General features: G+C 36.4%; 1 protein-coding gene across 2 annotated transcripts in view; it reads right to left on the bottom strand.

The window, feature by feature from the left end:
* GALNT17 (polypeptide N-acetylgalactosaminyltransferase 17) overlaps window positions 1-15,093 on the bottom strand; it is a 1,233,091-nt gene that overhangs the window by 969,215 nt on the left and 248,783 nt on the right. The window lies entirely within an intron of this gene.

Below are 15,093 nucleotides of genomic sequence, written 5' to 3'. Positions count from 1 at the left end.
CAGTCATTCAACCCTGGATCAAAATAGGCATTAAAAATTAGTTGCCATACTCTTTCTTTTGCAAATAAAGTTCCCAAGGCCCTCCCCCCCTCACCTTTACTGGGACATGATCAATGACAAAATATTTAAAAGAATGATACTCTTTCATATTCACATGTTTAGCTTAGGTGTTACATAAATTCATTTGTTAATATCATATTCACGTTCATTGATACAGTCTAGCTTTGCACTCAGTTTTTCCAACATAAAAACAGGGACACTTCTGGCACTGTGCTAAATAGACAACTTGTTTAGATTCACAGTTAAATGAACTTAAAATGTGAAGCCTGCTCATATTGTATCATACCAGACCTTCCTCTTAGTGAACCTGTTTTTTTTTTCCATTCCTAAAAAGCTTTCAGGTTCTGGCCCTTCCACTATACTACTGGAGGAATTGCCTGGATTTTGTCACATATTTCCACATCGTCATATAACAATGCCCAATTCTTATTAAAAATGGACCTCAGGACCTGGCTGTTGGTGTTAAAGGTGGCCATAAAACTCATGCCAAACTCTTTTGTTGTACTCGCCTCAGAGGGTTCATAATTGGAATTTGCTATCGCAGCTTCCTCATCTTGATGTTGCCTTCCTTCCTTAAAGAAGATAGGCTTGAAATGGCCAGTCAATCTTTTTGACATCACCACCTCCACCAAATCCTGAACAAGCGACTCTGGATAGCCTCTTCTAAGAAACATCATGTGAAGGTTAGCACATTCTTGATGAAATTCAAAATCCAAGGAAATCATTCTAGCTACTCGGACTAGTTGCCCTTTCATTACAGATCTCTTCTGGTAAAAAGGGTAGGAGCTTGTAAAGTGTAGAAAAGTGCTGGAACACATGCTTTTTCTATAAATTTTAGAAGTATATTTCTGCCCTTCGGCCCTTTTCTAATAAAACATCCAAATAGGAAAGCCTTTCAAGATGATATTTAGATGGGAATTGCAAGAAGGGGTAGTGTTGTTGATGTATTGGACAAGCTGATGGATATCTCCCTCATCTCCTTTCCATATGATAAATATACCATCCAAAAAGTGGACGCAAGTTCTAATATTCATCCTAATAGAAGGAATGTCCAGCACAAATCTATGTCCCCACACAGTCATGAAAATGTATGCAAAGATACCCCCACAAGGGGAACCCATCGCTAACCCTGACTTCTGTAGGAAATATTTCCCATCAAAATTATTGCAGTTGTTATGCAAAACCAACTCAAATAGTTCCTCAAAGATTAATCTGTTCTTGACAGACCCTTGTCTAGGAGGAATTCAGTCACCCATTCTATTCCTGTATCTTGAGGAATCACAGAATACAAGTCCTTCACATCAGTAGTGAGCAGAAAATCATTTGTGTCAAAATCCACCCCATTAATAATTTCCAAGGAGGACCAAGAATCCTTAAAAATCTGTGACTCTTGGGATAGGAAAGGTTTCAATTTAATGTCAAGAAACTTACTACATGCATATGTAATTGAATTCCTTCCACTCATGATGGGTCTCCTTGGTGGATTATTAAAATCTTTATGAGTCTTGGGAGCTCCAAATAAAATCAGAGTTACTGGGGCAGCCATATTTAAGTAGTTGAAAATTTCCATTTCAACTCTGCCTTCTATAAACATATCCTCTAGGGTACTTCTTATGTTGCGATAAGCTTCATTCAACTGGTTTAATGTCATTTCCTCATATGGGTCAACATTCAAGATTTTGTATATTCATTCATTATAATCATGCCAGTCCATTATTACCAATCTACCCCCTTATCAGGTTTCATCACTCTTATATTTTGACATCTTAAATATTCTAGAATGGAATATTCGTCTTCATTCATATTGTTTTCTTCCTTTCTTCTGGCACTCAAAATTGTTCTTATATCAAGATCACAAATCTTTTCAAATAGAAGTGTTGGATGCAGGGGGGTTGTAAGTACCTGTTGCTGCTAAGTCTGCTCCAAATAATATCTCCAAATTCTACTTCCTCAGGAAAATTTTAACATCCATCAATGTGCTAGCCACATTAGCCCTTGAGGGAGGAACAAATGTCAACCCTTTACTTAAAAAGTCCACCACCTTTTGATCCAGTGGTGTATTAGAAAAATTGTAAATCTTGAAATCACCATCTTTATTCATAACAATTTTATAAGTTGTAGCCAATTCTGTATCACTGCTATTATTGATATCTACTTCCTCCTCCTCCATACTTAAGTTTGCTCATAGGGTCCCTGGTAATAGTACCTGTTGTGATTGGTACTTGGAAAATTCCTCCCTTTCCATTGATTCTATAATGGAGGACTGCAAAAAACCTGACTGTTATTTGTCTGTCTCTGTCCATTATTCCTTTGACTAATTCTCTCAGAGTGCCTTAGTGTAGGGCGAGTCCCATTGTTGGGCAGAGAGGCCCCCTGCTCCACCTCACTGGGTCTTCTTATATTATTAGATCCACTGGACTCTCTCCATCACAATCATGTACATTCTCATGGGAGTTACCATGATTTGGTTGGCCCTACATCTGAAAATCTCCTTCCCCAAGTTTGTGATTTTAGGGGGACTGGGGTATGCCTTCCTCTCCGTGTATTCTTTCTCATCCCGCTCCAGTTTTTTTTTAAGTTTTTTTCCTTTAATTTATTGAGCTGTTGTTCAATACTTGAATAAATTATTTTATGTTTAGAAATGTATTATATGTACCATCCTGTTTAATAGTATTTTCTAACCACTGCACTTCAGCAGTCAATGATTCACTCAATTTAAAATTATGTTTCATCAATACTTTTAAATACTCACAACCATGTCTATCAAATAATATAAGCAAGTCCTGGTGTAAAAGACAGTTTTCTATGAGGCTGGTGGGGTACTGCCACAACCGCAGCCCCTCAGGTACCCATTTATTTTTGACACATTCCTTAAAGTAAGCATTTTCTAATTGTAATTATTTACACTTAAAGTTTGTAATCCAGTTCATCCAGCTTTTCTTGTAATGTGCCACTCATTTGGTTAGACAGAGTCATTCCCATATTTAAATCCAAATCTTTGTTAAGCCATTCTCCTAAATTAGGTAATGGTAAACTATCAACATTCATTTCCATTTCTACATGCAAATTCACTCCCTGGTCTACCATTACTATTCAATATTTCTCCCAAAACAGGGTAAGTTGGTTAGGAAGTATTTAAAACCATATTAGCTTCACCCTCCATAGAACCAACATTTCTATTAGCATGTACATTCTTATAAAACCCAGCACTGTGTTAGGGGGACCATTTTTATAAAAATATAGGGTAAAAAAGGTTCTTCCTGTTTTGTTGGTGTGGCTGGCCCTGAGGTATCCCAGTTCCAGTAGAATTCAATAATTGCATCAAACCAACCACTGTCTGTGTCAGCAGCTGCAACAATAAACTCAGATTCCCAATCGATCGATTTACATCCTGAATATCCATAATGCCCTCTGTATGTGTCATTAATTCTTGAAAGAACAAGGGTTGAGAAGTTGCCAAGCCCTCCAATTCCATAGCAGATCACAAAAAACACAAACTTCTGATTTCATGACACAAACTACAAACTAATCCAAAATACTGCTACAGGGCTGGACTTTAAATAACTCAGTCTGCTGTTAAGTATATTACATTTGACATAAATCTATCACTAAGTTAAGGAATTATACAAGAAAACTACCACAGTCTGGTATGCAACCCAAGGTAGAACAACATCACAGAGATATTTGTGAATGACCATGTTAATTTCCAGGGCCAGTAAATTTTGATTTATTCTCTAAAGAGAGCATACATTAATACAAAGTTTACACAGTTTCATTCCACTGCTAATAAGGTAATTGTGTTGGTTACCAAATCTAAGTTAAACTTCTCTTGCCAACTGTATATTTTTATATATAGTTTTAGTTATCACCTATTAAAATATAAAAATGAACATAAGAACTGCAAAACCCTATCCTCAATTGTCTGGAAAGAAAACACATTCCATGCATTCTCACAGGAAATGTACTATGACAAAGCTAGCAATCTTAGCAATTAGTATCCATTTAAGATCAGTAATTATACAGTTATACTTGAAAATTATACATGGTGAAGGAGTTCTAGAATAAATTTCAAGAAGGAAATCAGAGGGAAAATTTTATAATATATGCCGTATTACATTACCCACACCAACTAGCAAACCATCTCAGTATGGAGATTTATTTAGGTATACTATTAGCTTTAAAGCACTAACCCGTCCCAAAACATACAAAAAAGATACGATATACAACACTAAGTATTCAAAATGTGTAGATTAAAAATAAAATTAAAACTAACCTTAAAACACACACACACAATGAAAACAAAATCAACAACCAGTTTAAAATCAAGCACCAATATAATACAAAGCAGCTAATGAAACATATTGCCACAAAATAAATTGATAAAAAAAAGTTTGCCTAATTTACATGTAATTCATTCAAATGGCCATCGTTACAATCTCTAAATTTGTGAACAATCTTCTTGTCATGAAAGGACTGATACTAGTGCAAAGTAACACAGACAAGAAACGGAGGTATAAAAAAACTGGCAAGAAATCTTAGCCGACGAGGGAATATGGGCAAAATTCTTGGCTAGGCTTATAAGGGCCTCTGGGCCAATAACCTAGTATCATTCTATGAATGTATGAGGAAAGAATTGCCTATCTATACACAAGCTAGAAGCATAAATGTTTTTTTTTAAAAATCATACCTAAATAGAAAATCACCCAAAGCAGCACAATGTAATTAATCTTAAATGTCCAGCAGCAATTTTCTAAGCATTCTTTCTGAAGTCATCCAAGAACCATATTGAATAGAGAAAATATCCTACATTTTAGATAAGGTTACCACCTATCCCTCGTTTCACAGGACAGTTAATATTTGGGCAGTTGCTTCATGTGGGGAAAAAATCAAAACAAAAACTGGCAAATGCTCTGAGATATTAGGACAATATATTTCCGAAAGGTTCCTCTTGTAGTTTTATGAAAAAAATGTGTACCTGAAACACTTAATTATTAATCAAAAGAACAAAAACAGCTGAAAAAAGTGACCTTTTATTTGGGGAAAAAAGTGATATCCAGTCCTTTCATATGGTTAAATGTATTGTTTATCCCACAGAATCTTTCATTTCCATAAAAACATCTCTTACTTTGGACCCTTGAAAAGACGACAATCTTTCTCCTAAGACCTGCAACAAACACTTAGTCTGAAAACTCTAAAATATGGCCATGATCCCCTTAAATGCCTTTGTCCCTACTTCAATCAGACCCCCCATACAGTCCCCACCCTGCACCTAAACCCAAGTGGTAACAGAAGAATACATACAGTCACATTCCTTAAAAATATCTAGTTCCAGCCACTGTAGAGTACCACACGGGCAAACAAAAAATACCCCCTACAGAACTATAAATTCCACAAATAAAAGAACAATTAGAAAAATACAAGACAGAACAAACATCAAAACTACACCCTTCCCCATGTATACATAAACACCAGAAAGAGAATTGCTCAGGCTTAGACTGACCTATGTATAGGGGCATGACTGCTCATACACTTTTCCTCATGTTTTCTTTTAAAATAATAAACACTAATGGTTAGGAAGATATCCTGATAATGCTCATCATGAATTAAACGTACTGTGGTACTTCACTATATAAAGAACAGAGAAATAGAAAAAAAGGCATGGAAGTATTAACAGAAAGTAAATGCTGTCTTCATGCGGTCTGTCTAACATTTTGTTACTTTAGACTGCTTTCAGACACATAATATGCCTCTATATCCTGGTGGTGCTGCAGAGGTCAGATTACATATTTACTGAAATTGCTGTCTGTCTGTTCTAAAATGGAATTTCACTGCATACCCGAATGTATTACAGACTTATGAATTGTTAATCTTTGGCTTATGATGTTGTTCGGAAGTTTGAGTTTTATCTGATTGAACTGGAATTACACTAATCAAGTAAAGAAATATTAGACAGACAAAGATACATTTATCATTTACTTGTTGCTGTAGTAACATGTTTAAGTTGATACAGTCAAGACATACAAGTGCATTTATGCAGTCTGGGAGACAACCTGCACAATGTACTTGTTTAGATATCTATGGAAGGTAGTATCACTTGGATATTATTTGTAAACAGTAATGCTATGATATGAATATTAAATATATAATGTAATTTACAACATAATTATAATTTCGATGGTTAGCAGTTTAGTAGCAGTTTTAACTGATAATCATATACTCAGTGATAGCACTGTCACACCTCATGTCCTAGGACAAAATAATGTTCATTTCCTGAACAAAGTGACTTTCCTTATGCAAACAAAGCATGATATTCAATAGACATAAGCTTGCAAATTACATTACATATTTTATTTTTCTGCACTTAAAATTCTCACTTAAGGGATCAGTGTGCACAGGGTCCTCATTCCCATTTGGCTTGGAGCAGCTCATCATGTGATTATGCAAGCAACGAATCGTGTGATTATGTTTCCTTACATTAACTTCCTTTGTAGCGCCAGAGCATTTTTATTGAAGTCATTCCATCTTGAGGAACAACATTAGCTCTCTTTCACTTCTGGGGTACCACATTGGATCTATGTCAGGTTACCAAAAAAAAAAAATCCACAATGGCGAAATCCACATGGTCAAGACCATATGGCTGACAATGTAAAACGTACCCAAATCCACACAACACCTGCCAACAAATACAAAGTTTTTGCAGGAAATCAAGGACTTCACACCCACTGCTAATTATTTATACCAAATGTGGGAAAAACAGCAAATTCCCTGGTCCCTACTATACTGCAATCTGAATCAGAATGGTTCAACTAATTGTTGACCATATGGGTTTTGACAATTTGGTCCTTCAACCAATTGTCACAGACCCACCAAGTTTGCCCTTCATTCATGATAGAGCAGGTGGGAAGTCATCCATTATGCCTAAGGCACTATTATCATTTACCCTTTTGAGGCATTTCATTACTAATCCATTATGATTATAGTTTTTGTTTGGTCATCTGTCCTTCAGGGAATACAATTAGTTATTCAACATTTTTAATGTATGTTACTAGCCATCTGAGGGTCTTTCAAAACTTATCTGCCTATCAATGAAATCTAGGCTTTCATGTAAATGGGCACTTTAGTTTGGGACTGCATGCCTTCACTGTCTGCTATCATCCACACCAAGGCTGTGTGCCTTAGAGGCCTTGGACATAAACTTTACCATACTGCATTTTATCAGTTCTAAAGTTATGTAGTAGCAGACAATGGGCAGAACTTAAACTTCTGGTTAATTTATTTGTTACAGGATATATAGGTTCAGAGGTGTTTACTAGGCTAATAACCACAAGGGCCTTTTTAAGCCTAGCCATGCATCCCAAATCTCTGACAAGTTCCGATACCCTTGATAAGTGTAAGCAGGGATTTGGGAGATGAAACATTTACAAACTGGAGCCTGGGAGATGAACCATTTACAGGTTACCTGTGTCCATTAGAGACATAGGTACCAAATCAGGATTGAATTTCCTGTTCCACGTCCAATTGTCCAGGTTGCTCTTGAATTGGGTTAGGGGGTTACTCTGCTTCACATGGATGGGAGCCTGTTCCAGAGATGGGGCAATCTCTGGGATACATACCTGTCTCTCCAGCAGGTCCTATTTATATCCCAGGCAAGGTTTAATTCTTTAGAATGGGCAATTGTGGTGCTGTTGGTTTGGTGAATATGCAGTAGGGCCACCAGAGCACCAGATCTGAACATTTCAAAGCTCTAATCAGCCTAAAATTTCAAATATCAAAGCTATGAGATATAAAAACCTCAGATATTTTATGTTAGAACATATGAGCTATAAAAAACAGAAAAAGAAACAATCTGGTAAATCTTTTTCAACACAAACATTATAAGTACATCAAGAGAGGGACTGTTCCCTTTGCAGTCTCTGATAAAAGTATATAGGCCATCTTTATTTTTGTAGTACTTCGGAGAGAAAGGGATTTTTTAACTAGAAAATTATTCCCTGTAACTTATAGGTCATAGAGCCTTGATGTTGATATATATGAGAGGTACTGCTTCCCACACTGTGGTTAAAATGGGCACAACCTTCCTACACAATTATTCATCTTCAGTTTTACTCAGATAGCTAGCTGTGAAGTTTGAGTAAGAGGCCTCACTTGTTCTGCATTTTATACCGCATTTTCAAACAAGCTGTGTTCTTATTCAATAGTTCTTCAGACTACCGCTTTATAACTTCAGCTGCAGCTCACCAATGCAAATATTTTATGCTAAATAAAAGTCAGTGTTGTTTGCCATCATAGCTATGCAGCACAACTTGTAAAATGGTATATACTAGGATGCTTTCGACTGCACTATGTAGAATGACACATTCTTTATCATTGCGTGTCTTCAGCAATGTTTTGCTGTTTTATTGCTTGTAGCTGCAATAATTACACAGGACAAATCTAAAAAGAGATATTACGAACAGTCTTTGCCTGGTAACAAAGATTTGTTTTAAATTACTGACATTTTACAGATTTAAGTGTTTCAGCAGTATCTGACGCCAACATTAAAGTGCTTGGCCAGTAATATATCCTGGTTTTAATTCATGTTCCAAAATTACTTTTTTTGGATTTCCCTCATTTTGACATCCAGTTTTTCTGAGTCCAGATGGAATCTTAAGCTCTAATTTAAGAACAGTGTTATTAGCATCATTTTTAGGGATGTATGTACAGCATTCTGGAGTAAAAAACAATAGCTATCTTGTGCTACAATAGCATATGATCAGAACTCAAGGCCTTAATAGCTCTTATTTGCTTGCACACTTATACTAGCTCATTTGTAGTTAAATGCTGGGGAACAGATATGAAATGTGCAATGATGTTTTTGCTTTTCTCTAACCACTTGGTAGGAGCAGAAATAACAATTACACAGTTCACAAATGGTCTTTTGAGGTCAGTGCAAATACACAGCTAAGGCAGTGAATGCCACTTCAACTTTGCAAAGTCAGTTTGGTTGTACATTTAGAACCATCTGGGATCCAGTAAAAGGTCTTGTTAAAAAGGTCATTGCCTGTCCTTACCTGATCAAGATACGAAGCTACAAGCAAGAGAAGTCCAATGGCTCTATATTAAATAAACAAAGTTTTATAACTTCAAATACCATATGATAGACACCATATGGTCGAAGTTATAAAACTTTGAATAGTGAAAACAAATAAAATAAAACAATAAACCCTAAACTAAGGGTTGTAGGCAGGGGGGCAAGCCCCCCTGAACCCCCCACACCCCCCAATCTTTAAATATACCAACTCCTAGACCGCACTATAATGCAGTTAATGGAAGACTTCCCTTTACTGCACTGTAGTGCTATCTCGGAGGTGCTATCTCGGAGTTGGTATATTTAAAGAGCGGGGGGTGCAGGGGGGCTTAGGGCCCAATGCTTTAACCCATTAGGTTACTTTTTTTTTTTAACTATCTGCAGTTTTATAACTTCGACCATATGGTGTCGATCATATGGCATTCAAAGTTATAAAACTTTGTTTATTTAATATAGCTCCATGTCCAACACACTGGTGTACAACCTGGAAGGAATGACCACACGTTGACTATATAAACATATTATGACATACATTTATGTCATTCTCTGCACAAAGGTACAATGGTTCATTTTGTCCATCATTTTATAAGAGTTGCTTTGAACTACACTGGCTCATTTCTGGTTTCTCCTCTTATAAAGACATTTGTTGCTGGTAGTTAAGTGTATGAGGTGTGATGCATTGTTCTGTTGAGTTAGTGGTGTTCAACTCTTCTTCCTGTTGAATTAGTGGTGTTCAACTCTTCTTCCTGTTGAATTAGTGGTGTTCAACTCTTCTTCCTGTTGAATTAGCGGTGTTCAACTCTTCTTCCTGTTGAATTAGTGGTGTTCAACTCTTCTTCCTGGTCTTACTGTAAATATGACCGCCCATCAACACTGTTAAACTCACAGTAAGAGGATGGTGCTCATAGCAACCAGTAAAATCCATGTAATGGGGCAGTACTCAAGAAAACCACTAAGTTCACTGGAAAAGGACAGTGCTCGAGGGAACCACTAAGTTCACTGGAAAAGGACAGTGCTCGAGGGAACCACTAAGTTCACTGGAAAAGGACAGTGCTCGAGGGAACCACTAAACTCTCTGTAACAGGAAGGTGCTTATGCTAAACATTAAATTCATTGTAATAGGACAGTGCTCACAGGAATCACAATCCATTGTAACAGGAAATTGCTCATATGAATAAATTCACTGTAACAGAACAGCATTCATAGCAACCAGTGAAATCCTTGCAATTGGACAGCGTTAAAGGGAACCACTAAATTCAATGTGACAGGACAGTGCTCATGCTGAACATTAAATTCATTCTAATAGGACAGTGCTCATGGGAACCAATACATTCACTGGTATAGGAAATTGCTCATGGGAACCAGCAAATTATACGACTGGCTATTAATATTCCAAAACATGCATGCTGATTGCCAGCCCAACCAGCGTGCCTGTTGTAAATCCCACAATATACCAACGGAAAAAGGTCCGGTCACCCGGACTTCTTTCTGTTCGTATATTCTATAACTTTTTTATTTTTTTCAATAAAAGCTAAAAAAAATGTAAAGCCCAGGCTCTGGACATACCAGAGAGGCAGCATGGAGGAAATACAAAGAAAATCAGAAATGTTATTTAAAACTAAAGACATGTACCTGATTTTCATTGCATTTACTCTATTCCGTCTCTCTCCCACCCCTACAGTAGCCCAAACTTTTTTAATTAAAAAAAAAAACAAAAAAAAAACAACAAAAAAAAAAACAAAAACAGAGCAACGGATACTTTTTCTCTGTTGCTCCCTTTTCAAAGTATTGATGTACTTGGTATGCGTGGGAATGCAAGTCCCATATGCATGTGCAGTACATCAAAACAAGGCAGCAAGATACCACCAGCTTCAGAAAGACAGTATGGCGCCATTATACAAAGGCATTATTTAAGAAAAGTAAGTATCTTTTTTCCTAAATAATGTCATTGCATGATAGCAATAACCGACTCCGTGGTTGTGGTATTTTGAAATTTACCCATGGTTGGCTTTATTTAATCACTCGGGCTTCGCCCTCATGAACAAACCATGCCAACCATGGGCAAATCTTCAATATACCACATCACATCATCTGTTATCGTTTAATTAACTAACAGGTCAGTGTTGATAGGAACCTCTAGACTCATTGTGACAGGGCAGTTCTCACTGGAACTATTAAATTTACTGTAACAGGACAGTGTTCATAGTAACCACTAAATGCACTGGAAAACATTAATGTTCACAGGAACTGATACATTCATTGTAACAGACTAGTGTTCAAGGGAACTACTAAATTCACTACCAAAGGGCAGTGCTCATGGGCAACGTTAAATTTAGGGTAACAGTAAACTGCTCATGGGCACTGGAAAGTGCTAATTGGAATGACTAAAATCACTATAATGGGACAGCACTTACGGGAACCTTCACTGCAGCAAGACAGCACTCAGAAGAGCCACTAAATTCATTGTAGCAGGTCAATGTTCATAGGAACCACTAAATTCAGTGCAACAGGAAAGTGCTGATGGGAACCACTAAATTCAGTGTGACAGGAAAGTGCTTATGGGCACCACTAAATTCAGTATTGCAGGACACTGCTCATGGGAACCCTAAATTCAGTGCAAAAGGAAAGTGCACATAGGAACTGTTACATTCAGTGCAACAGAAAAGTGGCCATGGGAACCACTAAGTTCACTATAGCAGGACAGTGCTTATAGGAAGCTCCAAATTTATTATAAAAGACGGTGCTCATAGCAACCATTAAATTCACTGTTACAGGACAGTGCTCATAGGAACCACCATATTCACTGTAACAGGAAATTTATCATAGGAACCACTAAATCCCTGTAACAAGACAGTGCTCATGGGAACCACTAAATTCAGTATAACAAGAGAATGCTCATTCAAACCACTAAATTCACTGTACCAGGACAGTGCTCATGGGAACTACTAAATTTATAACAGGAGAGTGCTCAAAGGAGCCACTAAATTCACTGTAACAAACCAGTGCTTGTAGGAACCACTAAATTCACTGCAACAGGAAAGTGCTGATGGGAACCACTCCTACCAATGCACTACTTCTATTTATGAGATGTTTCTATATCCTACTAATGCACATTAATTTGGAACTATTTCTGTACAAATACTAGTGAAACTTCTTCACTCCCTAGGTTAGACTAACGATTTCTGCAAGTGAATAACAGATGTAATAAAACGACAAATTAAGAGTGGTATCCAAAAAAAAGTTTGGAATTCATGTAGCTACTCTTTACTGCCACGGTTAGAACCTTAACAAGTCATGATTTTATTTAAAAGCCTCAAAATTTGTACTAATTCATTTAAATTTGTATTAAAAACATGGCCCATATAAACTGAACGTTTCTCTTGGTGATGTCGCCTTACCAATTTCCCTTAGATTTTAATGGATTCATTTCTGATTATGCGCAGAATGCACCATTAAAATCTATGAAGGCTGTTCACATTTTCCTGCATTGATGTCACTGAGGTTAAAAATCACCATAACTTTTATATGCATCAGTGCAGGGCAAATAAACTTCTCAGACCCTACAGAGGGTTAAAAAGAAGGCTGAAATGTTTGCCATGAGTCAAAAATGTAAATTGTCCTTATATGGACCACATATTGTGATGCAAATGACAAGTCACTGACATGTGATAAAACACTTATATATATATATATATATATATATATATATATATATATATATAATGTAAATCTAGTGATGGTTATACATATATATCTATATATCTATATCTATATATATCTATATATATATATATATATATATATATATATATATATATATATATATATATATATATAGATCTACTTTACATGGTCGACTCTTCATAAAGTTGACTTTCATATGGCTGAGACCTTTTAGAATGCTGACCATGTAAAGTAAACACTAAAACACAACAAACACTTACCTAAAAACTGTTAGTGGGGGGGCTACGCACCCCTGTACCCCCATGGGGGGCTCTGCCCCCACATTCCCTGGTAGCTTAAATATACCAACTCCGAGATCGCACTACAATGCAGAAGAGGGAAATTTCTCATTCCGCACTGTACAGAGATAGCGGTTCCCCATGGTCGGCTTTTCAAAAGTCGATCATATGGTCTCGGCCATGTGAATTCCGACTTTCTGAAAACTCGACCACGTGAAGGGGACCCATATATATATATATATATATATATATACATACATATATACACACACATATATACATACACACACAATGTGTGTGTGTATGTATATATATATATATATATATATATATATATATATACATAAATATATATATATATATATATATATATATATATATATATATATATATACAATCTCCAAAATATTACACAGTTAAAAGACTATTAATGAATACTTTTTTTGTTAATTTCATTAAACACCTTCGTGAGTAATGTATTAAACATTGCGTACGTACAGTATTTTCCTTTTGAAAAAAAATCACTTATATTTCTTCCAACTCTTACTAATTGTAAAGATGGCTGTAATACAGCAGCTTTAAATTCCCTAAATGGGCGAAGGTAAGATTATCCTATGTTCTGGCACAAATGTGAAAATGTTTTGGTTTTAGTGGGGTATGGGATGCGGCTCTATAAGCTTTGGGTCAAAGACAAAGAAAACTAATCTGTTGTTGAGCAGTTCTGATGTAGGAATGTTTCGACTTAAGACAGCAGTACTCTTAAAAGTGAGAGGTCGGGCCAGTCCTGCGGAGGTCAGTGTTAAAGGTAAATTATTTTATATAACAGATCCTGGGAGTAAGTGCATATTTCTCACCAGAGACATCACTGTTTGCCCCATGCATGAAGTTCAGGATGAATATACAGAACCTGTCTTGTCATGTTGTAACAGAAGGTGGGGATTTTGTTTATCTAAATGTATCCTAATCAGTGGTAGGCATAAAATTACCTTCTCAACCATTCATTTAGCCTTAGTCATGAGGATAGAATGGCAAACAACTGACATCCTCTTACTACATTATGATGACTTTTCATGATTTTCTAAGTCTCTTTTCCCATGTTTGCTCAGGGATACATACATAAGATAGGCTAAGTACATGTTTCCATATGTACTTGTATCACACTTTGGTTTACCCATTTCCCACTACTATTGCTACACCTGAAGATGGCTCCCATTCTTTTACTGGAATTCATAATGTTTAAGAAAGTAATATAACCAAGTCTTACTGTGGAATAACTTCAGCAGCATTTACTGTTTACATACCTTTCAACTGTACAGATTTTTGCATTACATCCAGATTTTTGCCTCATATTTTTGGTCCGTTTTTCATAAAATTAAGGTTTTCCGTCAAATTAATGGCAAATCATTAAATATTCAATTTAGAAAATAGAATATAGTGACATTTGAGTTTCAGACTTCATACCCTTCAGAAAATTCATGTTAATGCAAAACCTGTTTTATTAGCTTTCTAAGTTTGTAAGAGCTATATTTAAAAATTGTCCCTATTTTTGAGTTTTTGCTCAACATTTACCTATGGCTTTGTCCAAAGTTCTTGTTCTAAGAGGTTGAGATGTATGATTTACAGTGGCAATCAAGGATAACTAGAAAGTTAGAGCAAGTCCTGCAAAAGCTAGCATACAGTCAGAATGGTATCATCCAAGAATGCAGGCATGTCCAGTTAGAGCAACTCACAGACAGAGGACCAGTATGTTTATCTGATCCTTTGGCAAGCCAGGTTTAACTTCTAACCTCCTCTCCTCTGCAGTGATGGAGCTGGGAAGATAGTTGCTGCTTGCTCCATGGAAGAGATCAGGTGATATATTTCCAGACAGGTCCATTCACTGTATGTATGTAATGCAGATATTTGTTTTGTTTCTGCACATGAATGCATACAAATGTTCTTTCTTTTGATGGCACTGTATTCCATTGCTGCTGGAGACACAACTACTCCCTCCTCTAGGTAGTA

Source organism: Protopterus annectens, chromosome 13.part0 (genome assembly GCF_019279795.1).
Source record: "Protopterus annectens isolate FY-2018-M chromosome 13.part0, PAN1.0, whole genome shotgun sequence".
Lineage (NCBI taxonomy): Eukaryota > Metazoa > Chordata > Ceratodontiformes > Protopteridae > Protopterus > Protopterus annectens.
Note: the sequence above shows the minus strand (reverse complement) of the source record. Positions and strands in the feature narration are given on the sequence as shown.